This window comes from Taeniopygia guttata, chromosome 1 (assembly GCF_048771995.1).
Source record: "Taeniopygia guttata chromosome 1, bTaeGut7.mat, whole genome shotgun sequence".
Taxonomy (NCBI): domain Eukaryota; kingdom Metazoa; phylum Chordata; class Aves; order Passeriformes; family Estrildidae; genus Taeniopygia; species Taeniopygia guttata.
The window spans coordinates 69,367,553-69,394,221 of record NC_133024.1 but is presented as its reverse complement, the minus strand read 5'-3'; the positions used below and the strand labels follow the sequence as shown (position 1 = coordinate 69,394,221).

The 26,669-nt window shown below is 37.5% G+C and overlaps 1 protein-coding gene across 5 annotated transcripts in view; it reads left to right on the top strand.

Moving 5' to 3' along the window:
- The first annotated feature begins 209 nt into the window (after window positions 1-209).
- The window catches only part of SGCG (sarcoglycan gamma), a 106,168-nt gene continuing 79,708 nt past the window's right edge, over window positions 210-26,669 (top strand). For 3 of the 5 annotated variants that reach the window (XM_030275344.4, XM_030275349.4, XM_002191488.7), the window contains exon 1: window positions 251-469. The gene's annotated coding sequence lies outside the window, so the exon portion shown is untranslated. Of the gene's footprint in view, window positions 470-26,669 lie in introns of all 5 variants that reach the window. The other 2 variants (XM_072930780.1, XM_030275335.4) reach the window with 2 other exon arrangements.

Here is a 26,669-nt window from a genome sequence, read left to right as displayed (position 1 = left end):
TCGCTCCGATAAAGCGCAGAGCTTTGGGGCCGGGGCGCCCTCCAGAGGCACCGCCGGGCCCTGCCCTGCCTGCCGGAGCCGGGGACACCCGGCAGGGACGCGGCGCAGTGAGGGCCAGGGCAGCCCGAGCGCTTCCCACAGCCGGGGAGCGCAGCCCGCCCGCGGCTGCTCCATGTCCGCTCGGCGGCCGGGGCGGAGAGAGGGAGGGCACAGCTCGTCTCCCGCCCCCTGCTCGCCTTCTCCTTCTTCTCCTCCTCCTCCTCCTTCTGGCGCCCGCCCTCTGTTTCTCCTTCCCTCCCTGCAGCGCCGGCGAGACCGCGAGAGCGGCGCCCGCCCCGCCAGGGCGAGGGAAGGAGGCAGCCCGCGGGCGGGAAGCTGGATGAGGACGTGGTGCGGGCAAGGCAGCTCCTCGGGCATGAAGGGGACCGCGGGGACGCTGCCCTGCCCTGCAGCCGAGCGGGGACATCAGGTAAGCGCCCCACACGCCTGCCCGGCCCGACCGGAGCCGGCACTTCCAGTGCCGGGAGAGGGCAAGCGTCCCCTGGAAAGTTGTCCTGCCGCGGCCGGCCGGGGGGCGCGGGGCAGGGGCGGCGGGCGGGCGGCAGCCGCGCTGCGGGCGGCACATCGGTGCGTCCGGCGGCGCCCGCTCGGTGCTCGGTGCCCCGGCGCGGTGCCCCAGGCTGTGCCTCCCCGCCGGGGCGAGCCGCGCAGCGCTGGGAGCGCGGCCCGGCGTCCCGCGGCCCCAGCGGCTCGCCACCGGGGCCAGCGGAAAGTTTCCAGCGGGGTGAGGGCAGAGGGAAGCGGGAGAGGAGGAGAGGATCACCGCGGGACGGCAGCGTGGCGAGGGAGAAGCAGCCTGTCTGTGCTGCCGTGGGCAGAGGGTGCCGCAGCTTCGCTCAACTTGTTCCGTTGTTTTCACTCTGGTTTGTTGCAGAGGAGTAGGATCAAGTATCCCTGCAAGTGTAATGTTGACATCTTTGATGGCTACATCTTAGTCTTCTGTGAAATTTACCTGTTTGTGTCAGATTAGTTATGTTTAGGAAAAACAAACTGCAAAGTCTTACCAGAAAAAGACGCACAGCAGTACGCCTGAGACTTCAGTAGGTTTGTTATGTTGTATGACATAACAGTAAATGCAACTACTGCTCTTTTTGATTCACATTTCATTGGGGCTTTTTAACTGAACATTTGTGGATTAAGCAGAAACTGAGTAAAATGTGTGACTCATCATAACGCTGTTGGAGATCAAATCCCAGTTTAAATGTTTTGCAATAATTTTCTTCCCCCTTTGCTCATACATATAAAGGACAGACACAAGTAGTTTGCTTAGCTCTTCTGAAGTAACTTAAGGAATCAAAAGTGAGCAGAGTTCCACAGAGAGGTTGTAGGTACCTTTGCTGCAAAGCAAAAAAACCGTTTAAAGAAAAATACCTAATCAACAAATCAGTACCTTGGGAAGACTTCTTCCATCTCAGCCTGAGCAAAGATGTGTACATTGTGTACTGCACTGAGAGTGGAAAGATTCAAGCCATTTCAAATGAGGCAGTTTCCCCTTACAGAGGATGTTCTGCACTAACTCACTTGGTTAATCAGAGGTAGTCTACCTTAACTAGCAGCTACAGTTCTGTTTCACGTACAAATTTTCAAATACCGAGGTAATTCCATAATATTTGTTGCAAAATCTAAAAGAAAAACTTAAGTGCAATGAACCTAATTTCATTAGATCAAAGACATATGAGTAGCTTATTGGTTTGGAGGTTTATTTTCTTGGTTTTGAGGTTTTTTTTGGTTGGTTGGTTTTTAGTATAAAAAAATTTGAAACCAGATGTGGGGGAGCCTTCAAAAGTAGCCTAGATTTTACAGCATACATCTGTTGCTGCAAGTAATACCTGACTGTTGAACATTGATAAGGCACCATACTTCAGGTGATTTTCAGGTTGGGACTTTTCTTAATAGGCACATGGATATATCTCTTAAGAAGGTCTATCACAGTTAATGACCCAATGCAGCTCTAAGACTTTTTTACATGTTCTCAGGCTTTTATTAGTGGACTTTTATATTGCATTAAGCTGGGAGAGGGCTGAGGAAATAGAATAATAGATATGTGTAAAACTTAAAATTATTCCCACTTTTCTGCATTTTGTTCACTGGTTGTGTTTTTGAATATTTTTCTTTTTCAATGTCAGCTTCAAATACAACAAGTCTGGGCTTTCATGCAAGCGACAGGTTTTATTAAACATATGATACAATTTTCTATTGCAAAATGTTCTGTAGTTCTTACTTCCTTGGAAAGATAAGATATGAGTAGGGAATTATAATTTTTCTTGACAGCATGACAGTTAAAACTTGGTTTGCATAGGAGTGAGCATGTGTAGTGTATTAAAAGAAGATGTCATTCTGAACTGTCTGACAAACTTTTCAACGTGTTTCTTTTTTTATGTGGAGGTGAATATATTGCTTGTAAAATCACTACTAGGATGTAACTTAAGATGTAAGGATGAATTGATGTAGTGATGTTGGATCAAACTTAGGGTTTTTTTGTATAGTTTTAATATTTAGAAGCCTATGGATTTAGTGCTCCGTTCTGTAATCAGATATTTGAATTAATTTTATTCATATCAGCATCTTAGTTGAATTCACACAGAAGTACAGGTACTTAAGCTATGCAGGGGTAGAATATGGGTAGAATATACTGAAGCAAAATGCTTTGTTTGTTAATAATATATCTGTTCTGATAACATGTCCAAATTGTATATAGGGACTGCTATCAAAAGCTGAGCTCATGTTAGAAGTCAGAAGCTTAAACATGGTTGAGTGTCCAACAAATATTCCTGTACAGAGTGCAAAATCTTAAGCAATGAAAATGCCCAGGTGAAGCAAGGGGGGGGCATATAAAATGCCACTAAGGTATGGAAGTGTGGGAAGTTAGGTAAAGGGCAAAAAAAAAAAAGAGGAGGAATTTAGGAATTGAGGGTTTGGGGTTTTATTTGCTGTGATTTTTTTTCTTTGTTTGTTTTGGGGGGGCTTGTTTGTCTGGTTTTTTAACATGAACATTTGCTCTAAAAACACAGTTACTTCTTTTGAAGGTAATACACACCTTGAGGATTTTGGGTAAAGGTGTACATGAAGAAACAGGTGAGGTATTTGCTTTTACCTGAAAAGTGTGGTTGCATATGCAGCTTTTTTTCTTATAATTCTATTTGTAGACCTTGTACTGCTCTATTTAAAGGCATCTCTTGAGCCATAATAGAAAACTTTCTACTTGGTTGTTAAACCCATCTGGTGTGGTTGGAGTAGATAATGCCATTGTAAAACTAGTTAACTGTGTTTAGTGTTTTTACAAAAGCAATAAACTGATAAAAAGTGGAATATACTAGCTAAAGAGAATTTTGTCTTAGTTACAAGTTCTCAGGCACTGAGAAGTACATATGATAAACCTGTAAAAACACAGGGCTAGATTTAGGGAAAGGGTTCCTTCTGGTCACTACAAACAAGTAAAGTTCCAACAGAATGTGCATGCGAAGTGAAAGCTCATTCTGGGTGTTGATTTCCTCTCAACTGAAAAACTCCTGATTATTTAATTTTTGCTTTCTTTGTCAACTTTTTTAGACCTCTAATAGTTAATATTTTCTGCTTAATTCCTCTAATTTCTTCCTTTATTCCATAGGTAGAGAATGTTCTGTACAGGAATTACAGCTGTAGCCTTACCAACAAGTAAACTGTAAAGATTAGCTTCAGATCAAGGTAGCATGTTGTCTTTTATGCGAGAATATGGCATTTCTGATAATTTTTACTCATGGTACTTCTAACCACCGAAATACCACAGTAGCTACACACTGTGTGTCCTCATCCAGTATTTTCTCACTTGATTATTTTTAGTTAACTATTTACATTCTTTCATTGCATCTTAATTTTCTCCTAGATAATGTTTTCAGTTTAACATATTTTTTCTGAGTTTTAGTCCTGTATGCCAAAATTTCTAGTCCTGGCTTCTAGATCTCCTTGGCCTAATGTCATGCTTAGATGTAAAAACTGTACTCAGTCACTTACTTCTCTTATTAATAAAGTGATTAATATCTATCAGAAAAGACTAGGGGAGCCTTGTCTTAATATGGTAATGTAACCTATTTTCCTAATTAACCAATATAATGGGTTTCAGTCCATAGGTATTATAAGAGTGTATAAATATGAGTATTATTGTCTTTTAGAAACTACTATGCAGTCCAAAGCAGGAGTAGTATGTATTTCTTTAAGAAAGGTTTTGATGCAAAACATCACAGCTTTAAAGGAAAGAAAGTGTCTTTTAATTTAGAAATTTATTTTAATACAGTAGTTTTACTGAGCAACCAAATGCCTTTTCCTGAATGTCAGGTCAAAATACTCCTGGGCAGCGTCCCTTGCAATAGTATCATGTATACTATTTGTAATTAAAATTCTGTACACAAACCTCATAAAAATTAACAAGGTAATATAAGTGCTAGTTTTACTTTTTAGTTTTTGACAATTGTTTGTAGTAAGTAACTTTAGTCACCAAAAATGGGTAATAATATGTCAAATTATTGAGCTGTTTGATTAACTACTATGCTTTAAATAATTTCTAAGGGTCATTCAAGTTTCACATTTGTACATATTTTTGAAAACATTAGAGGAAAACTAAAAAAAAAAAACTGATTTTCTTTTAGAGGTGAATGGCATTGAAAACCTTAACAGTCTTTCGTGAAATTGCTGCAATATGAAATTTGTTGTTATATTTGCCTGTTTTCTACAAATATGTACACTCCTAGGTTTAACAGAGTGATCCTGAACATCTAATTATTTTTTTTCCACTTCACTGAATTGACTCACTGTGATGTTCCAAATTAATATTTTTGTAGATATTGCTGTCAAGTCACATTACGTATATTAACCTCTGAAATTGAAGAATTGCTTTTGGAAACGTCAATATATCTGCGTCACATAAAAGTACCTAAATAAATTCCTTGCTTGTGGTTGTGCATTAAGCATTCTATACTTCTGAGAATATATTTATTATAAGTAATTCTGAAAACCTCATAACATCATGTCTGTATAAATCTGGAGAGATAACTTCTATTTGTTTTCTAAGAGTAGTACTCTGGAATTTGGATTTTGTATATTGAACACCCTTGCTGTTATCAAAGATACTGTAAAAACACATTTTTCTATGTTGCAGAAAAGTAGATTGATTTTCAAATTGCAATTTAGAGGAAAAAGCTCCAGGATTCAAGAAATTTCACAATGTACACCAAAAACCCTGTTCATTAATCTAAAAATGACATAGTAACATATATAAGTTGATTCTAAACCAGCAATTTATTTGATGTCAGAAACAAAGAATTTTTGTCCATAACTATCTGTCAGTTTCCCTAAATTATTTATTTGCTAATGAGGAATTGCAAGCTAATGTGCGGAATTATTTGAGAAAAATATTGCATGTGAAAAATCATAGCATGATGCTGGTTCCCTGACTTGATTTTCTTGGATGCAGCACTTTCTCAGGCTGTGAAGATTTTTCCTCAGAGATTTGAAGACAGCAATATATTTTTATTTAAAGGTGCATATGCACATAAAGTAAAAGGACTCTGTCTTTTCCTGGTGCTGACTTTAAAACTTGTAAGCACTTAACCAAGGAAAGAGAAACAAAATGGAAAGAGCTGCCTGATAAAATAAATTTCACTGGAATGTCTCAATCCATTTTCAAATACAAACTCCCCTAGATAATTTGAGAAAAAAAACTGTAACCAGTCTTAAAAAGACTGCAATAGCAGCCATTGTGGAAGTCCAGAGACATCCTGCCTCTTCCTCTTCCTTGTTATCAAAACCAACACTGGGTTCTGAAGCCTTCTATAATTCAGGAAGAAGGTTCAGATTTAGTAAACCATTTACTGTGTCTTGGCAATGGTCAGAGTTACTTTTATGTCTGAAGTGCAAAGTCATATTACTTCTCTCAGGGCATTTCATTGTTGGATGTGCTGTGTCCTTCATGGATCTAGAAGGAAGTGGTGTTCTCAAGATCTTTTAAGGAATGTGATAAGCCTACCAAGCCTTTTGGCAATGGGATCTTCTTCTCTTAGTTCACTTGCTGGCTAATGCAAGATCCTCCTAGAAAGTCATAGAATTAATTGGAGAATGGCTTGGGTTGGAAGGGACCTTAAAGATCATCCAGTTCCAAACCCTGCCATGGGCAGAAACACCTCTTACTACACCAGGTTATACCAAGCCCCATCCAAGTGGGCACTAGAAGTCCCAAAAGAGTTGGGAATCATACAGAAGTCTCCATATTATTGGAGGTAATCATACTCATAGTTACCAATTGAGATCTGTGTAGAGGAATGCATGGGAATATTTGCAGGAATCTGAGTTCCAGCAACTAATGTGGAAATGGCTGTGACTGTGCTGCCGATGTAATTGTTAGATGCAGCAAGCACAGTGCTGTGGGAAGACGTGTGCACTCTCTTTACTTATTGTTACTGAAAAAGTTTTAGTGAGTGACGCCAGGACTGAGCCTTTGGAGAGCCTTCTGCTGTAGTCTAATTAAATCATCCTGTCAGTTACAGTGTTTTAATTCCGGAATGTTTAATACTTTCTTCTTGTTCAGTCTGTGTAGAGAAAGTTACACTATTAAATTTAGATGGCCTGAATCCCTTACTAAACCTTTGAACTTAAGCCGTGTTAGGTTGTGATGCTACTTGGTTTAAATACCACTTAAAAAGAAAAAAAAAAAAATAGTTGTGCTTTGGGGGATAAGTACACTCCTCATCATGGCTTTTTCAAGGGTGGGATTACTATGAAATTTCATTTAAGTTTTGCAACAATTGACCCAAGGTATGACTGTGGACTTCCTCTGTTCCAAAAGATTATTTCAGGTTAAGCATTGCAGACGTACTGCAGTTCTTGATGCACCTGAAGATAGCTTATTACAGTGTTGCACAGGCCTTTATTGATTCTATTGCAAGAGAATACATTAAGAAATTGCAAATGCAACTAAAAATACTGCATTTTAATGAGTACAGTTGGTTTCATGTTACATTTGAGCATTGTATATTTAGAATATGCTAGACTTGAGGAGACTGAAACTTAGAATTCAAACTTCTCAGTGGAAAGGCAAAGTCAACTTTACTTAGATCAGCAGAGAAAATTTGTGCCTATCCTCCAACCAAATTAACAGGGCTTCAAGAAAACTGTATGCATTTATGGGAAAAGGTATTTTTTATCTTCTTTAATAATACCCTTTTGTTAGCATATGCTGTCTCCTTAACAGCACATTTGACTGATAGCTTAGAGCAATTTTAGGGGATCTCATTATGGTATTTCTGAAGTGTGTGCAGTACCCCATCAACATAGGTTATTGGCTTCTTAATACTGTATTATTAGGATATATGTATGATTGTGCTCTTTGTCCAGCTTGCCTTCCTAATCCCTATTGAGAGACTTGCCAAGAACAGGAATTGCTTGTATTTTTTTTAAACACTAGCATTTGAGCAATAAAGAAAGTAAGGAAGATTGTAAGGAAATTTTCACTGTCATTGCTTTCATATTCCCATAAGTGAAGGTTAATCTTAAATCCGAGACAAATGAAATATCTGTGCTAAAAGGGACATCCCTCCCTTTTTAATTATGATGCTGTGTATCTCTTTTATCTACTAGTTAAACCGAATGATTGCCAGATTGTTCTCAGTTTTGTGAGTGTTGTGTGGTAATCTCTCTAAAACACATCTTAATATTTTTTCTTGGGATTTTTACTGTCATACAGTGTCTCATGCACTACACATACTGAATTTCTTTGAATATTTTGAAATTATATGTTAATTATGGCAATTTTTTGTCAGGAGCTGTCTTCAGATTTTTTTTGTTGTTGTTGTTTTTTGTTTTTTTTTTTTTTGGGTTTTGTTTTGTTTGGTATTTAAATAGTACATTAACTTGCAGCCAGCTGAATCAGTAACCCAAACTAAGCATCCACTGTTATTGTTTGCTCAGCTGAGTCCAAAAATGTGCTAATAACAAATACATTCAGTCCTCCATTCCAACAAAAAAATGCAAGTGTGTCTAAGCATACCAGTGGATTCTTGTCTCAGGTTGCCTGTATGGTTGGCTCCTATGTCTGCACATATGTCTTTGAGCATGCCAGACCTTTATCTATGATGAATGCAACACTGATTGAAGACATTACACTGGCAGATAATAAATTTTGGACATTCATGCTGATTCATGTATTTGCTTTAGTCCTATCATCAAGCTGGTGAGCAAGTGCAGAAGATGTTGCAGTTTTTCCAGCAGGTATTTGCTGCATCCACTCTTGGCTGACAGTCCTACCTCAAGGTCCATGCCAATCCAGAAATCAGCCCCTCGTGCAAGTATCCAAGAGCTGAGGCCATCTGTAAAATCTGCTTCTCATCTATGTATCATTAGGGTTTATTGATTGTACTGTCATTTTCAGGTATAATCTCTGATCAGGGTCAGTCTCTTTCCCATGACTACTGCAGCTGTCAGCCCACCGTGTAAATGATGAGCATGGACTCAAGGAGTCTTTTTGCAGAGTGTGCAGAAAATCATAATTAACAGCAGAAGTGACTAGACTAAAATAATTTTTATGGCTGCATGTAAAATCCTGTTTGTATTTTAATTGCAGCTCCATAAGGTTTTAGAAAATTTAGTTGATCTATGGGAATACACTTTTGGTCGAGTTCTCTACATGCTTACCTTACAGCTATGTCTGCAATTCAATTCTTTTTCCATGCATTTTTTTCTTATTCATGTGGGATAATATTCTTAAGAAGTTAGAATAGATTTACTAGTTAGCACAAGATTACTTCTTGGCACTTGAATTTGTCTCGGAAGGTTGAACTACTATGTGATTTTTCTGTCTCTTACTAATGAGTTGTGGCAGTATTCTGCAAACACAATGCCTTCATGAAAGTAGTAAGTTAACTAAAATGATCAACAATCATACTTTTTCTGCTTTATTGAGAATTGTGAAAAAAGAAGAAAATGCATACCTGACAGTAAGTAGCTTGACTAAAGTTGGTTGTAGTAACAAACTGTCTCTGCAATCAGCTGGAACAGATATCACCTAGAAGTAGCCCAACGCTGATACAAATCTCCTGATAGTTGACTTTGGAAAAGTCTGGAAAATTAATTCCTTCTTTCTGTTCATCCTTTTGAATAGCTTATTATTGCAGACATTATTCTAAAGGAGATGCTGGCATGTCTTTTCTTCTTGTTAGTTTTACATGTAAACTCATTTGGTATGAAATACATGAATTACACTTTTTCACAATTTAGGTCTTTGATGGGAAAAAAAAAAAAAAAAATGAGGTAAAATTGTCATGCTCCAGGCCTTTGTCACACGAAACCACTTGCTCCTGCATGAGGAACAGGGACAACTGGTGATATCTTCAATTGTCACAATAGATTGTGGAAACGGTGATATTAATAGAAAGAAAATATAATCGCTTTTTTTTCTCCCTGTAAAACAACCTTACACTGGATCATTATTCTTTAGGATCAGTTGACAGAAACAAATGGGAGTCTTTAACTGAAACTATATGTCAATGATAGCATGAAAACAAATATAAAGATTTCTGAAAGGTACTCAAAGCAATTTCATTTATCTACTTATAATGGGTATTAAAATCATAACAATTTTCTGGTAGCCATTCTGGGAAATGGTATACTCTCACAGTATGTGGAGTAAGTGTCCTGCAACATGGAAGGAGGTTTTTATATCACAGAAGAGAATCATAAAATTGTTTGAGTTGGAAGGGATCTTAAAGATCATCCAGTTCCAACTCCCTGCCATAGGCAGGGACACCTTCCACTACACGATGCTACTCAAAGCCCCGTCCAGTCTGGCTTTGGACACCAGTACATCCCAAAAAGAGTTAGATCGTACAGTAGCCAATTGGAGGTGATCATATTGGTAGTTAGGCATTGCTGTCTGCATAGGGGAATGTGCAGATATATGCAGGAATCTGAGTTCCAGCAACTAATGTGGAAATGGCTGTGACTGTGCTGCCAATATAACTGTTAGGTGCAGCAAGCACAGTGCTGTGGGAAGATGTGTGCACTCTCTTTACTTACTGTTACTGAAAGTTTTAGTGAGTGACACCAGGGCACTAATACACATGACTTTATTTGAAGAGAAATCTTCAAAGAGTCTATGAAATCACAAGAACTAATGAATCAACTAGAAAATTCTCTATTTCTAGGCATAGGTATTTGCCAATATACTTCAAACTTTCAACTGATAAGTTCTCTATTCTGATCATTTATATTAAAAAACTTCCTTGGGCTGAGAAAAGCATGCATTGTTGTGAAAAGTTTAGTTTCTAAGGAACCTGTTCTTTAGAAGAGGTTCTAAAACTAGATTTTGAATTGTTAGTAGAGCAGCTAAAAATTTAACTTTCTTTTTCCTGCATTCTTTAGTATTTCATTATAAGTAATGTTAAAAAAATAATCTGAGGATCAAATGTTTAATTTAGTCATTATGATTCTCTATGAAAATTGCATTTACAATACTTACAAACATTACAAAGTTCTCAGGTGCTAATCTAACAGAAAATGTTGAAATGGTTTTGTCTCCAGGGAATAGCAGTATTCTATTTCCTGTAGGTAGACACAAGGAGTTTACTGCTACAAACTTAGCAAAATAATGACTTTTGTTTCACAGTAGTTGAGTCTTACAATATGCACTATTCAGTTGAGAAATTAAATAATTTTTGTGATACTTAAGGTTAATACTGGCTCAGATTAAGTGCTAACTCTGATTTGTTATAAGCAAGACCATTTTTATTACTTTCCAATTTTGAGGTGGCCCTATTGAGTTTTGGTAAGCAGTGCTGAAATTTCAGCAGTTGTTTCTACTCATTATAAAATCATGTAAATCAACTAGCTTCTGTTCCAAACTCCTTCAGTTCTTAAGGAAAGTGGAAAAGTTCTCTAAGCTTAGAACAATTTGTAGTAGCAAGTACTTTCCATCTATCCTATGGAGTAGTGGACATCAGGCTATTTTTTGATAGGACACTCCTGTTGTTCTATGTTCTGTGCTTTACTGATGCAGATGGTTTTTGTTGTCTCCACCCTTTCTCAGTCCCTTTTTTTTGTTTTCTCTTGTTGTATTTCTTGGTTTCTTTTTTGCATGTTGTTCCTATGTCTCAATATCTCTTACCTTCTATAATGCAATCTTTACACTTCTCTTTAGTATAGATGACCTTTCCAGACAAAGAGAACATTTTACTCACTTGTGCTTCTTCACAGAATGAAACAAATATAACTAAATACTACTACTGATAACTTACTGTTCTTGAATACCTCAGTTTTGTCTCTGGAAGTAACACCACCATTTTGTGCCATTAGGGGTGCCTCAGGAAATTTGCCTTACATTTTAATAGCAAATTTAATATATATTTTATGTAACTAGAGTAATGTGTTAGTGAGAAGTGGTACTCCATTTATTTATCTAATTTTATTATAAAAACATAATGTTCTAAGTTCTGTAAATAACAGACTAAATAGGGCCCAACTTTCCAAGTGAATAAATCTCAGAGCTTATTTAGTGATAGGCGACACATCCCATGCCAGGTAACGTTTTGTTCAATGGCAGAAGGTATAGCCTTACTTAGAGGTGTCAGACTATACTGCAATCATGTAAGAATCCAATTATCTTTTTTTTTTGCTATTCCTACTTTCTTATTTTTTTTATGACCAGCCATGCTGAAATTTTAATGAGAATTCGCAGGCTTCCCTCAGCAGATAGATGGCAGAATGAACATTTTTATAACTGGAATAAAAGCTGTTACATTTTATCACAAGGCCTTCCTAGTGTGTTGTTTCCCTTTTGTAAGGTAAGTAAACATTACCTCAGAAGAAACTTCAAGGAACACCATTAATTTTGTTATGTGTATACATAAAAATTCATACACATACACTTTTTCAGTATTACATCTGCATATTTACTTCTCAGCTAGACTTGCTGTTATGTTCTGATCATGTAATATTTCCTGACTACACAAATCACTTTTTCACATTTCCATTAAGCCTGAATTCATAGTAACATTGAGGTCATCATGTTTTTGTAACACAACCATTGGGAGAACCTTATCAAAACTCTTTGCTGCTAAAGCAGCTTGACCTTGCATTTAATTTACTAATCAAAAGCAATCCTAGCAGGCAGTTCAAACGAAAATACCGTATCTTTGTTTTCCTTTGTAAGTAACAAACAAGGTCACAGTAACTGGACAAGGGGAGAGAATTTACCAAACTGTTTGGGCCTGAATTTCCCCCTTACATTGCTGAAAATAAAATCTTAAAAGTAACTTTTAAAAACTATTTTTCCCCAAGCTGGAAATATTAGGCATACTCTACTCTCACTGTAGACTTTCTGTATGCTACTCCAAGTAGTGGGGAATGAGCTGCTGCTCTCAAAAGCAAGTGATTAGCCCTACTCCTGAACTCTAGGTAGAGTTCTTTCTGAGTCAATAGGGGAAAGCTGTGGATCATTCTGTTATATCTGTCCAGTGCCAGTCAGTATTTTTTTCTGAAGATTTATGGATTCTGCTTTGGCATGAGATTGTGTTTGCCACTGTGACAGGAAGTAGGCTGTTTGGTCTTTTGGAAATCAGCTCACTGGAAATGTGCCACCATCAGAAGGGCTTCTCCAGTATAGTCTTTGTTCCTTGGTTTTTGTTCCAAGGATCCTGAAAAATAAAGTACCAGTAGTGGATTGGCCTGCTATTGCTGATAAAGTTACTTAATCCAATAGCCTGGCACTGAAAATTCTCTGTAAAAGGGGGTAGCTGAGAGAAGGCTAAATCTAAGTGAATTGTTGTCATGTGCTGCTAATGCACTCTACGAGAAATTGTAAAAGCAGTTATGTAACACATGTTGCATAGGCAGAAAGACAAATTTTGGGTTAGAGCTCATTGAAAGTCAATCTTACTACAAATCCTATGGATTTGTAAGTATTGGATGTTTGGAATATTGCTAATCTTAAAATGCATCCCACATGTTTAAAGTACAAGATACATACATAGGTAATAATGGAGATCATAAATATTAGCAGATGTCAAGGACCGGTTAAATGCTAAATCCAAAGAGGAGAACTTGTGATCTTTGCAAATACTTCATGCACCGAAGCTGTCATTCTGAGAAATTATAGGTCACAGCCAAATGAATGTGAGTTTCTTCATACTGATGTATTTTGACAGATTGTGTTCAGGATTTTATGTTAAGAATTTACATTGTATATATCAGCTGTGTTTCTTAAAGTTCTTGAAAGATTTAAAAAGAATTGCAGTTTACCTGCTGCATGCTGAGTAAAAAAAGCTAAATATAATCTAATTCTTCTTAGATTATAAAAAAGGAAATACTGTTTGTAACATTGAGCTTTTTGTATAAAAATTTATAAAATGCACAAGATCAAATATAGTCTCACAAAGAAGGCTTTTCTTTTCACAATAACTAGCAAGGGTACTTCTTACTGGGAATATTTTGGGAAGCATTTGCCTGTACTAAATATGACCTACTATGCAATAGGTGTTTAAAATAATTAATAGTGCACATACAGTTAATGTAAAATAGTGCAGTGGCTATAAATTTTACAAGTCCAAAATTCTATCTCCAGAGCAGAAGCAAAGGAGTTGTTTTACACAGGAGAGTCCCAAATTTTATTTCATGTAACTTGGAAAAAGCTATAGATTACTTAGCCACATTTTTTGATTATAGACTAAAAAAAGGGACGGGGAAGTCGGAAACCATATTCAGAAAGTTACAAAAGTAACAAAGTAGCTATGGAAGCATACTACTTCACCTTACAAGAGAATGCCTTAACAGCCAGACTGTAGATTAATATTAGATAGGTTCAGTCTCAAGCCAGTCTGTTTCATGTTGGATCATTGTGAAGCAAAAAATAATAGATTTAGATGTAAGAGAGAATAATAATGGGACATTGTATTTTAATCAGAAAAATACTTCAGAGAGAAATGTGTCCACTGACTACATCTGTGCCCTGAGATGATTAGTGGGTACTGGCTCAAGTCTGTTCTTCCCAAGCCTGAGACTTTTCAGAAAGATAAGTTGCATCCCTGCTGCTTATGAGCAGGAGTGTAGATGGTGTAAGCAGCTACTTCAGAAGGCTTGGGATTTTCACAGCATAGGCTTCCTCATTCTTGAGCTGCTTTATCTCTTGAATGTGTTGTGCTATTTATACAAGCCATTGGTTTGTGGTAATTGCCTAGATGTAATGTTGCTGTAACTTCACCATTGGCGAAGCTGTGATCCCAGAGTGCTTATATAGGGCTATCCTGGTTTATGGAATACAACTTCATGAGCTAACATGAAAAGTTGTAATTTGGCATCTGTGATGCTGTTGTACTATGAAGGTTGAATGAAACTGCTGTCTTGTGAAAGATGATTCTTTTTGTCTTTGTTTTCATCAAGTGTTAGTCCTCACTACACAAAATATTGGTTGTGAAAATTTAACTAAATTGAGCTATTGAGGTGAGATCAGGATTGGGTCTTGAATTTTGCTGTCTAGAGCCTGGGATATCTGACATCTGCTTCTGTTTTCTGGGCACTTGTCCTTATTGAGTAGGAGAATGATACTTTTCTTTAAAGTGAGCCAATCCTCAGCTCATACCTGAGAAATTACTTCAGCCTAAGTGAGTAAAATCTGAGTCTTTTCATGAACAGTTGTAGAAAATATAACTGCGAATCATCCATACTGAGAACAAGCAGGTTTATAGGGGATATGTTCAAGGGGAGTTCCCATTTGTCTTGGGGTCAAACAGATGAGGTCTGTTTATGTGGCTTTGTCTACATAACATTTATAACTGGCAATTGCCTCACATGAGTGTCTACAGAGATTTATGGATAACCAGGGAAGATTTGTTCTTGATTTGTTTTAACAGCTAAATGTACATTTGTGTAGGTCAGGCTTGTTCTAATGATGTGCATAGAATTCTTAACCTCTCCTGAGATACTATCTGTATCAGTCTCAGAGTATTAGTTTACATTGTGGTGGTGCCACTCAAGCCCTGCTTCCCACTGCAAGTGACAACTATTCTTTGATTACAGAAGCCAGTACAGAGACAAAAGCTCAATCTTGAACTCTTGCAAGTAGAAATGAATTATGCTTTTCCTCCCCTTAACATAAAAAAGAAGACTTGAGAAGTGTTTGAGGTGCTGGTAACTCCCAATGCTGTATTTATGATAAATTTTGGAAATATCTCAGCTTCATCTTGCCCAGAAGTCTGTCTTTGACAGTAGCTCACATTAAATGCCTAGGAAAGAAGATAAGGACAGGAAACATCATCTTTTAGTGATATTTCCCAAAATATTCTCCTACTTGAGTATTTCAAGATTTACCAGAGCCTGTTGACATACCTTTGTATATGAGTTTTAAACAGAATTTCCAGAAATGTGTCTACCTTACCTTTTCAATCTGGTAAAGTTCTTAGCATGTGGGCTGTCTAGAAGTGTCATTGCATTTGATCTGTTTACTCTTTGCCCTGAAATAATTCTGTACTCTTTTCTGTTCTCTTTTCTGTTTTCTGTAGTTTCATATTCTAGGAAGTCTTTATGAAAACAGGGAAGTCAGGCCCAGTCCTTTCTCTCTCCTTGCTGTGGACCTGGTGTTCAGTCAAAGAATCCTTTATGCCCAGTAGATTTCCTACAATCCCCTGGAAGTCAAACAGGTATTCAGTCATTGGCCGAGGATCTTCCCGTTAGAGGGACTAGAATATGGACATTGGACACTGGCCAGCCATGTTCTGAAATGTGATCAGAGTCAGTGGAAGCAATAGTATCAAACATTTTGATAGCTGGACTCTCTTTCCTGGGCTTGATATCTTGAAGCACACATAGTGGAAAAAAATGCTGCAGTTTTCCATGTGAATATTTAGGCTGGAGTCATTCCATCTCAGATCACACATATAAATAAGATAACCTGCATCCCAGCTGGTGGTAAATGACAGTCTATATTCCTGATAGTGATGGCAGGAGCCATATTTTGGTGGTTAGGAGGAGAGGGTTTGAGGTTGGGTTTTTGTTTTCATTGGGGTTTTTTGTTCGGTTTTTTTCTGGAATGCTGCATGTGAAGGAGGAAAAGAGGCAGAAAGAACTGATTTCTGTCTTCTGCCTAAGAGGTACTGCTCTAACAGCTGTCTGTGCTTTTGTAGCTTACCTTGAGTAAATCAAAAAGTTGTGTTGCTGTAGATGGTGGATCTAGAAGGTACCTAAAATAAAGAAATGGAGAGAGTTCCTCTATATGCATGTAATTGCTAGTCTTTTCTTTACCTCTACTAAAGGATTTCTTCTTATAGAAGATGTGGGTTTACAAGGAATTGAGAATACAATGAAAATCACTGCCTCTTTTTTTCCCCCCTTTTTTAATTGTACCTAGATCACCATGCATATGTTGCCAAAACAGATTTCAGAATTCCTTGCACTGGTTCATTAAACAGGTAAATTAACCTTGCCTGATATAAATAGCATGTTTCTTTACATTATAATCCTAATTACATGGTTTTTCAATTCTATGGAGGTTTGTTTGTTATCACAGCCTCTCTTCTGCCTTTGTCTAAGATGCAAGCTACTTTTTCTTTAAAACTTTTCTCTTTGTATTTTAGTATGTATCTATCCCATGTAAACCTGAACATTTAAGTTGTTAATGTGCTCTTATTTGACTTAAAAATATCTGACTAGTTTCTAACACTTTAAAAGTAATCTTTCTATCAAAAATTGACAGTTTCAACCTTCATTTTAATACTGCTACCCCTTTGATAGTTGTACTTTAATTTTCAGAAAATTGAATCCCAACTAAAAGCTTCTTTGCATTCTGTCAGTCTTTAGCATTGTCGCTTATAATTTTGGTTCTTTGATGCATCTGAAAGCTTTAGATGCAGCTTTTTTGACATTGATTTTGTTTTTCTTTTATCCTGAGAAGTTGAAAAATTAGATGAATTTTTAAGCTTCTGAAGTATGTGTCATGAAGGCAAAGCTATGCAAAGAACCACGTAAAGCAAATTATTTTGACTTGCGATGTGGCTAGATATTTCTGCTTTCATATTTTAGATCAGCCTTTTGAGCAATTCCAGCTTTAAATTTCATTCTGGCTGTATGACATCATGTGTCCCTATACATGGAGAATAACGTCAGTAAAAATTCTCTTGTTGATTCCTCAGATTTCCTCAGGAAGCTTTCGAGATATTCCCTAACCAGAAATTTAAGAAGCTAAGCAGCTGTGGCACAAGAAGTAGGGTTATGAAAGGATAAACAGATGGCTAAAACTTTGAAAACAGAATAAAAATACATGCTAAATTTTTGCAGCGGAGAAACACTGTCTTTGTATATATGCAACAGTTTGTGCTGAGATCTGTCCACATAACCCAGATCTTCCACAATGCACATCACACATATTTTCTATGATACTACACATCAAAAGGCCTGTGTAGGAGTTTGAAGCCATGATGTTTGAAAAGAAGTTAGAAATAGGATCAATTTAAAAGTTTCAGAAAAGCCTTCTGTTTCTGCATGATGAGACAGTAGAATGGCAAATCCAGGTGATGGAAATGTAAGGTATGCTAGAATAGACTGGAATATAATACTTCAGTGAGAAGGGGCCTTCCATTGGTCATTTATTCCAGCTGTCAGGTTGTCCTTTTGAAAGACAATCCCTCAGTATGTTTCCTTGATGCTTTCCTTACTGCATCAAAGTACCATTAAAGTTAATCTAGGGACAGTCGCCCCTTGGTGTTCTTCATTGGCCTTAAGCTTCTGAAGCTAACTCTGTATTGTTACAAGCTCAAAAGTAAAAAAGAATATTCTTTCTTTACTTTTGCATGTGTAAGCCTTACAGAAAGTGTCCCTAACTCTTCATTTTCACAGTGGGAGGTGGGTTCTGTTGTTTCAGTGTAGCAATTGGTCCTCACATACTGGTGGTGTGTTAGGAACTGGTTCTGATACATGCGGTACCCCCATGGTGGGATCTAGATGATCTTTAAGGTCCTTTCCAACCCAAACCAATCCATTGTAGGATTTACTGGTACTTAGTGACCTCAGTACCTGTGTTCTGTAACATCTCACCTCCGACATCTTACTGTAAAACCACTTACCAAGCGCAGCACTATTTTCAAAGTCTAACAGAAAAGAGTTTTGTTTTCAATTCACCATTGTTTAATTGGAGGTTGGGTAGTGCCATTCCATCAGCTGTTGTTAGAATACTTGTGTGAGCCCATCAAAGAAAGTGGGGTAGAAAAGGCAAGTTTTTCTGTGTATTCTCTGCATCTAAAGGAACTGATTGAAGGCATCAGTGGTACAAAAATGGCAGTGGGAATGTTCTATCTTGTGCAATGTTAGTGGGGCAGGGATGAGAGCATTCCTCCCATGGATACTGCAAGGAGAAACTTCACTCTTTTGTGATTAGGATAAATTTGCCCTTTGTTAAAATGCGCTTGGGAATTATCCAAGGAAGGAACACCATTACTGGTCAGGATAATTTCCCCCCTTGGTTTTGAAAGCTGCATTCATAAGAAGGGGCTTCAAAATGCAGCTAAGCGAGAATACCAGGATAAAAGGGGGATTGGAGATATAACAGCCTTTCAGTTGGGAAGCTGTGGGAGATGTTGGATGGCATTAACAAAACCATCAGAGGCTTTGTTTCTCTTGCTAGCTATGTCTGGTGTTTATGAATGCTGATAGGAGAATTCCCATATGTAATGCTGAATTAGAGTTTCACAGACAGGAGCTTGATGAAAAGAGAGTTTATTTTTGTGGTTTGAATTAAGTCCTGTGGTAAAAAGCTGTACAGTCATCCACTTAAGTGACAGGTGCAGGGTAGATAGTGAATATTTTGGTTTTATGCTACACTTTTTCCATTTTTTTGTAAATTAGTTGAAGCAGCTGGAAAGTAAATATGATATGAGAAAATTATATCTCAAATGGAGTTCAATAGCTACTCATAAAATCAAATTCTAACATGGAAAGTAAAGTATTTATAGACAGTGGAAGACAATTTCTTTTTTTACAATTTAGGAAATTTCAATTACCTCACTTTTTAAAAAAGCTTTTTTAAGAAGTTAAATACCTTTCCAAAGGGACTGTTTGTTTTCTGGTTGTTAAAAAAAATTAATGCCATATTGTGTGTGGTCCAGCTGTTTCTTTAAATGTTCTTATATTGGGACTTAGGTTCTAGCAACATGCTGAGTGGCTATTAAGACAGAGAACTCTGGCAGGGAGATTGATTTGTACAGGTACACCAGGATGTAATTTTTTTTCCCCCTGAGCTTTCCTGTAGATACCTTCTTCTACCCTATAGGCTGGCTAGTTTCTTTGTCCAGGAACATTCACAGTTTTCTCTGGTCCCTCTTTAAGTCTGTTGGTGTGAGAGTCTGTGATTGTCTCACAGCCATAAAATCCTTCTCTGCTTTCACCTTGATTTCATATTGCTATAGAGAAAATGGGAAAATGCAGCAAATGTTCCATAGCTGCCAAATTCTCTGCATTGCTATAGTTTGAGTAATTTATGAAAAATTTTTGTTTCTGAAAACATTTCAAAGCATCCAATTTGTAAATAAATAAATAATCTCCAATTTTGGAGATTATTTTAGTGTACATTTTCAGTGCCTCCATAAATGTCCATCTTTATAAAATCAATATCCTCCTTTTTAATATTATGTAATTGAGATTTTAATGTAGTTTATTAAAAAAAGACTATTGTTCTGATCATTACCTTGGATTAACACAAATGCAACACGCAGACCTTTGTTTATTTCATTCTCAAAATTATACTTTGCATTTTCATTATTAGAGTAATTTTTGATAATAATTATCTCAACGGTTCTGTAGAAGTTAGGATTTTCTAATGACTGCAAGCATTGTTCCTTAAATTCTGTCTTTCCTCTTAACATTGAATCTATGTTTCACAGTGCCTAAAAAGAAGCAAGATGACAAAAGCGTCCATTTTTAAGAAAAGTTACCTATATCTCCAAAGGCCCATCACTGGGTGGACTCAACTCCCCAGAAAAGTTACACTGTTCATACTAAGAAAAGAGTTAATTTGTGGAATTGTATGTTCTCTCACAAGAATGCTATTTATGGATCCTTCCTAAAGCAGGAGAAACCAAGAATTCTTAATGAATTGCATGGGATTGGCTTAGGAATGAGCAGTCAAAATTGTTAGTACTTGATATTGCTACAGATGCTGCATTGCAATCTACAGGAAATTGGGAAGCATCCTTCAGAGATAGCCTGTTATCAGTAATTCTGCTTCTGCACCAATACACATTAAGTATGTATTTCAAAGTTTGAAATTGTTGATGATTCTGAGAAAGTGAGACAGACCCTTCTCTGCATTGCTAATTATAATTGCTCTTTCAATAGGAGGAAAAAAAAAAACAAAACCCAAAGCTCATTTATGCTTAGTTACCTTTTGGGAATGCAAAGTAAGTATGAGGTCACTTTAGTTCAGAAGAACTTGACACACTATTAGTTACCATGTATCCATCTGTTTGTCTTGCTATTTTTTACTTCATCTTGCTAATCAGGGCCTTTGCCCTCCTCTGGATCTGTTCCCTGAGCCTACACAGAACAAGTAGTTGATTTTATGTCGCATTTCCCGTAAAAACTTTTAAAAAAAAAAAAAGTATTTTAAGGCAGTTATGCTTTTCACAGAGGAATATAAGCAAGCATGTAAATTTTACTGTTTACTAAGCATGGAACTGGGACTATGAATCTCTTTTCTTGTCATATATAATTTTGTCGTTTCTGAATACGCCATTTAAAAATTTATATAGCCCAAAATATTTCCTGTTATTTATGTTGGGTTTTTTTCAAATTATAAATGAGTGTATAACACTTACATAAATATGAATTAGGTTGATATATTTTCTCAATTTTTTAACCTTTAACAAATGCAAATTACCTGATTATCTGTACTGCTATAAGAAGAAGATTTTAAGTGGAGCTATTTGACAGTGTATAGACGATGTACAAATCATTGTTTCAAATGTTGATTGCTTGAAAAGAAAGCAAGCTATCTAAGATATAGACTTAGTATAAGAATATGCTGCACGTAGAAATAGTGGTATAAAACAAAGCCCAATCTCTTCTTTTGCCGTGAAAGAGAAGTGGAGACTTCACTTTCAGTGAAGACAAGATCCTTGCAATATATGAGGATATAAAAAGCTACTTGAACAAAGAGATACAATTTAATGTAGAAGAATCTCTTTGTCTTTTGACCCATTCTGTAGAGGTTACATTGTATGATTCAAAGGGTGTACTAATTTTCTGTGTCATCTTGTGGAAGGTGCTGCTGGAAAATGGTCAGTGTCTACAGTTTTGTTGCTCACAGAGGTAGTCTTTTACATCTTAAAGGCTGTTCTTAACCTGTAGATTACACATTAAGCATCAAGAGCAGAAGTAGTGTCTTTCTGTTGCAAATTTCGTACTAAACCAGCAGCCTCAAAATGCTCCTTCTTTGTTCAGGGTCTGTCTTCTGTGGGATTTCCTCCATTAGTTTCTCTCAGAGAAAGATCAAACTTTCCTACAGTACCTTACCAGCTGCTCATCCTGGTCTCTCAATGCATGGCCTTTACATGAAGCATTGTTAAAATGTGCTCCAAGGATTAAACAACTTCCCTAGCAATAGTGCAAACACATTTTCATTCAACTCCTTCCAGTTCCTGAATGTGTAACCTGAATTTGAGTCATTGTCTTCACTTTTTCTCCGTCACTTGGGTATCCATATCAGTGCAGGAAGAGTATTCCTATGTGCTGTTGGATGCTAAATATTATAAATGCAACACTCAGTGTCTATCTTGCCTGACTTTCCAGTCTTCGGCTAACAACATGCCCCGGAAAGCTGTCATGAAAATCAGTATGTCTGGAGGCAACTTCTCTTCTAGCCTTAGGTGTCAAAGTGCCATTCCCTCCTTGATTAAGTCCTAAAAATGTAAGGAGAACACAAATATCCAAAAATATTGCTTCTCTTCCTGTGCCATTCTCTGGAGAATATCTGAATATAGTCTTGACCAGACCTTTTCTCCCCAGACTGTTTCAGTAGCAAACAAAACTGCCATCCTTTCCATTTGCTCAGTCCTGTGGCAAGTAGTAGAGAATTGTGGGGAAATTTTGAGAGATACCTGTAAGTATTTTCTCTGTGGCTATATATCTGTTTTTAAAATGCATCTTCATTGATTGTTTTATTCTTTTGGGGATATTATATAGAAGACAGACAAGGAGCACTAAATTGTATAAGAAATAAGAACTAGCTTCTGAGAGTAAAGCAAGATGCCCTTGACTTAAAAACAAGCTTAAAATCTAAGGACGTCAAGCAAAGTTAATGAGGAAAGAGAAGTACATCAAGTGTCTACTAGAACTTGCTTGAGAATATAAAAATAAAGTGCTCTGGTATTGATGGTTTTGCCAAGCCCAGAATCAGATTCTAATGTTCCTTTGAGGCAAGTAAAATCAGTTAATTATAAAGTCTAACCATGGCAATTCAAGAGAAAGAGACCCAAAAATATGTGCACATTCCAAAAATCTTAAAGGCTTGGCACTATTTGTATGTTGCTGGTTATCCTCTAAGACCTCTTCCTATCAATATTCTAGGGAATATCAAGGATATTTCCTTAGGAGGTGCTAGAAAAAGTAGAGATGGCTCTATGTCATGGTTAAACTGGATATGCAGCTAGTTATACTGCGCATAAAGGGGTCCATTCAGTTTTGTACAAGAGCTGACTAGAACAATGACCTTTTAGACTGGCCTTGGTGCTTATCTGCTGGATTAATGCATCATAGCAGAGGTGTGACAACCCACCCTTAAGGGGAAGTGTGGGTCATCACAGTAGTCTGGAGTTTGTCAAATACCTTTGTCTTAGGAAATGGACAGTGAATTTCTGGAAGTTGTTTTCTGCTGGAGAGGCTGATCTGTGTGTTGGCTTTGTGTTTAGATATGCAACCATTTTCTAACAGTGGATGGACTGGGTATTTGACTGCAGAGCTGAAAATGAAGCAGCCTGTTTGTGTAGTTATCCAGACAGTAAATGAGATGATCATACCAACTAGGATGCAGCTGTTGTCACTTCAGCTGATGCAAAGCCAGTGAAGTGTGAGAAGTAAAGATGTGGCATTAAATGTTTTGATTAAATAACAGGGGAAAAGACTTTTAACCATACATTCTGATTATGGTTAAAATTAATTATTCCCTACTAGTCAATTAAATTGATTAGTACAATTACAAACTATTCAATTACATTGACTAGTAATTGTGAAACTATTATGAATCACAGATTCACTAGAGGTGAAACTTGGGCATTTGGTAACAATGTTTCTTACTAAAATCAAACAAATTGTCTCCTATTTTGCACAACTAGAGCAGCCGAGTAGAGCCTACTTCACTTTGTTGTCCATTTCCATACTAGTTTTTTCTTTATTATTTATTATTTTTCAAAATAGCCTGTTAGAATGGAATGCCATATTGCTCCAGGTAGCGCTACTATATTTCTTGTTTAAACTAATGCAACACTTTATTTTGCAAGTATATTCAAACTCTGCTCAATAAGTTGGGATGTCATATTCTTAAAGACTGCCAAAATTTATCAGTTTACATCTGTCAATTTTAAGTCAACACTTTTCTTATGGTTACTCTGCTTGCTGTGGTTGCCTACAGCTCAGCCTCGAGGCTAACCCTTCAAAATACTAGATAATTACACTATTCCCCTAGTTAATTTAAGCATTTCAATCAAACAGGAAATAACTTATAGTCTGTTCCCTGGTTGATTTTAGTTTCTTCATATTAAAAGGGTGCCACTTAACATTTTCTTGCTTATGCCAGATGGCAAGTTCCTAATTAAATTCACTTCTCATGTGCCTAATTTTTCTGCTTGCATTTTGGCAAAGCTAAAATCTCAGTAGGGCAAACAGATATTTGGGGTATACTAACAACATTATTATTGTTATTTTTACAGTCTTTCTTATTAATGGTAGCTCAAAAAAGATCTTATGGATCAAGAGTTGCAACTTAACCTTTTGTACTAAGGCTCTGCTTCAATACAAGTTCAGAATGTCAAACCGGATTCTTAAAAATGATTTTCTCTACCCTTCTACTATTGCTCTTTAAGAGCTGTTCAATTTTTTTCCACAGAAAGCAGGAGCAGAAATTGCTGGTTTGTTATGGTGGTTGATAAGAAGATTTGCTTGTCCATTTTATGCTTCCCATGCATTGGCCTTCTTTTTGTATTTTTAGAAACATTAGAAGAGGTAAAAACTCCTGAGCTAAGTGCTGAGCTTCCTTTGTCTGCCTGATGAGGGCAATCATCTTCATCCAGAAAAGTGACTCTGAATTAAGTACTTTGGTCTTGCATTCTTAAATATGGTTCAGTACAGATTCTTCATGGTCTGATCTTGGGAAATCATCAATTAAGTTTTATTTTTTAATATCTAGTGGGTCCACCCTGGCTGGATGCCCAGCACCCACCAAAGCTGCTCTATCTCTTCTCTTTCCAACTGGATGGAGGGAAGAAAATAAAATGAAGGCTTAATGGGTTGAGATAAGGACCAGGAAAAATCACTCACCAAATACCGTCATGGGGAAAACAGACTTGATTTGGGGATTTTACTGAATTTATTACTAACAAAATCAGAGCAGGATAATGAGAAGTAAAAACAAATTTTAAAAACACCTTCTCCTACACCTCTCCCTCTCTCCCGTGCTGGGTCCCTCCCACTACACAAGACAGTTCTCTGTGAACTTCTCCAACATGAGTCCATTCCATGGGCAACAGTTCTTCACAAAGTGTTGCAGTGTGGGTCACTCTTCCATGGGTTGCAGTCTTTCAGGCACAGCCTGCTCCAACATGGGTCTCCCACCAGGTCCCAAGTCCTACCAGGAAACCTGCTCCAGCATGGGCACCTCCCTCCACGGGTTTGCAAGTCCCTGCCAAGAGCCTGCTCCAGCATGGGCTTCCCATGGGGTCACACAGCCTCCTCTCAGGCATCCACCTGCTCCAGTGTGGGCTCCTCCACAGGCTCCAGGTGGATCCCTGCATCCCTGTGGATCTCCATGGGCTCCAGGGGCACAGCTGCTCACCACAGTCTGCACCAAGGGCTGCAGGGGAATCTTGGCTCGATGCCTGGAGCACCTCCTGCCCCTCCTTCTGCACTGACTTTGGTGTCTGCAGGGCTGTCCCTCTCCCATATTCTCACTACACCACTCTTTGGTCATAGTTACATCTGCCCAACAACTGCTTTTTCCTTCTTAAATATGTGATTCCTGATTGACCCAGCCTCGGCCAGCAGCATGTCCGTTTTGGAGCCAGCTGGCATTGGCTCTGTCAGACATGGGAGGAGCTTCTGGCAGCTTCTCACAGAAGCCACCGCTGTAGCCCCTGTGCTAGCCAAACCTGTCCGTGCAAACCCAATGTGTAACTGTGTTTTGTTAACCAAAGATTGCCCAGCCCTTCAAGGTGTGAACTGTTTTGCTGGGTTGACTCTGTACCTGTATGGTACATGTGTTAATTATTTCTTGGGAACTCAAAAGTGAGAGACTCAGTTTTGCAGTCAAAAATGGAAATGCTATAAAATACTGTATACTTCGGATTTCCAGAATAATAGGTATTGTATCTGGGGTTTAGGCTGTTTTACTCTGTAGCACAAAAGCTTTTTATTGTGCCTTTTCTCACCCTCCACCCCATTTTTGGCATTTCAAAATGCTAGGGCTTTTTTTCCCCTGGCATTCTTTTAGTGAGTCACAGGGTGTAGTATGATTTTGATTGTAAAATTAATAGTAATCTACTTCAGAACAGCTTTACAATGGGAACTTGTAAAAGGAAAAATCATTAATCATTCAGCATTTTATAGCTGAATAGTTTTAAAGGAAAAGTAAAATGCTCTGGGAACATTGCTTTTCTTGGTTACCAAAAAAAAAAAAACAACAACCAAAAACCAAAAAACACCAGCCACAGGAGATAATAAGTACTGGATAAAAGCTTTTCCTTTCCTACATTGACTGCAAGACATTAATTCTTAAGTTTGTTGTTGGGTTTTCTTTTTTTTTTTTGTTGTTTTGTTTTGTTTTGGGGTTTTTTTTGCAAGTACTTTTGATATTTTGTAAGCTGAACTTGTGCAACAAAAGAATTTAAAGAAGCTCTCTTTAGGTCTCATAACAAATTGTTAAGAATATGTTCATTTATTTATACTAAACAGCCAGTTCTACTTATTCTCTTTCTTTGAGCATACATGCTGGTCTGTAGTATGACCATCCTAAAATAACTTTTCCCTCTTGTTTAACAAGGAAGAAGCACTGTTTTTAGCACTCTTTTTATACTGTATTTTTACAGTATTAAATAGATTTCAATATTTTAATCACTGTTATTGAAGACTGAAGTTTAAAGAAAATTAAACTAATGCCGATTCCTTCCATAATTTAATAGTCAGTTGTTCCAAATATAAAATTAGAATCCACTAAATTCCGAGCATTGGATCTGTCAGGGCACAAGTTCTGGGACAATGGTTCCTGTTATAGAGTTCTGGCCTAAATTTCTGGCCTGAGAGTGTGGTAATTTCCATGGTTTCACTTTTCTTCTAAATCTTTTGAAACTGGAGACATTTTTCTTGTGTGCCTTAACTTTCTTTTTTTTTTCTTTCTGGGAAGATGC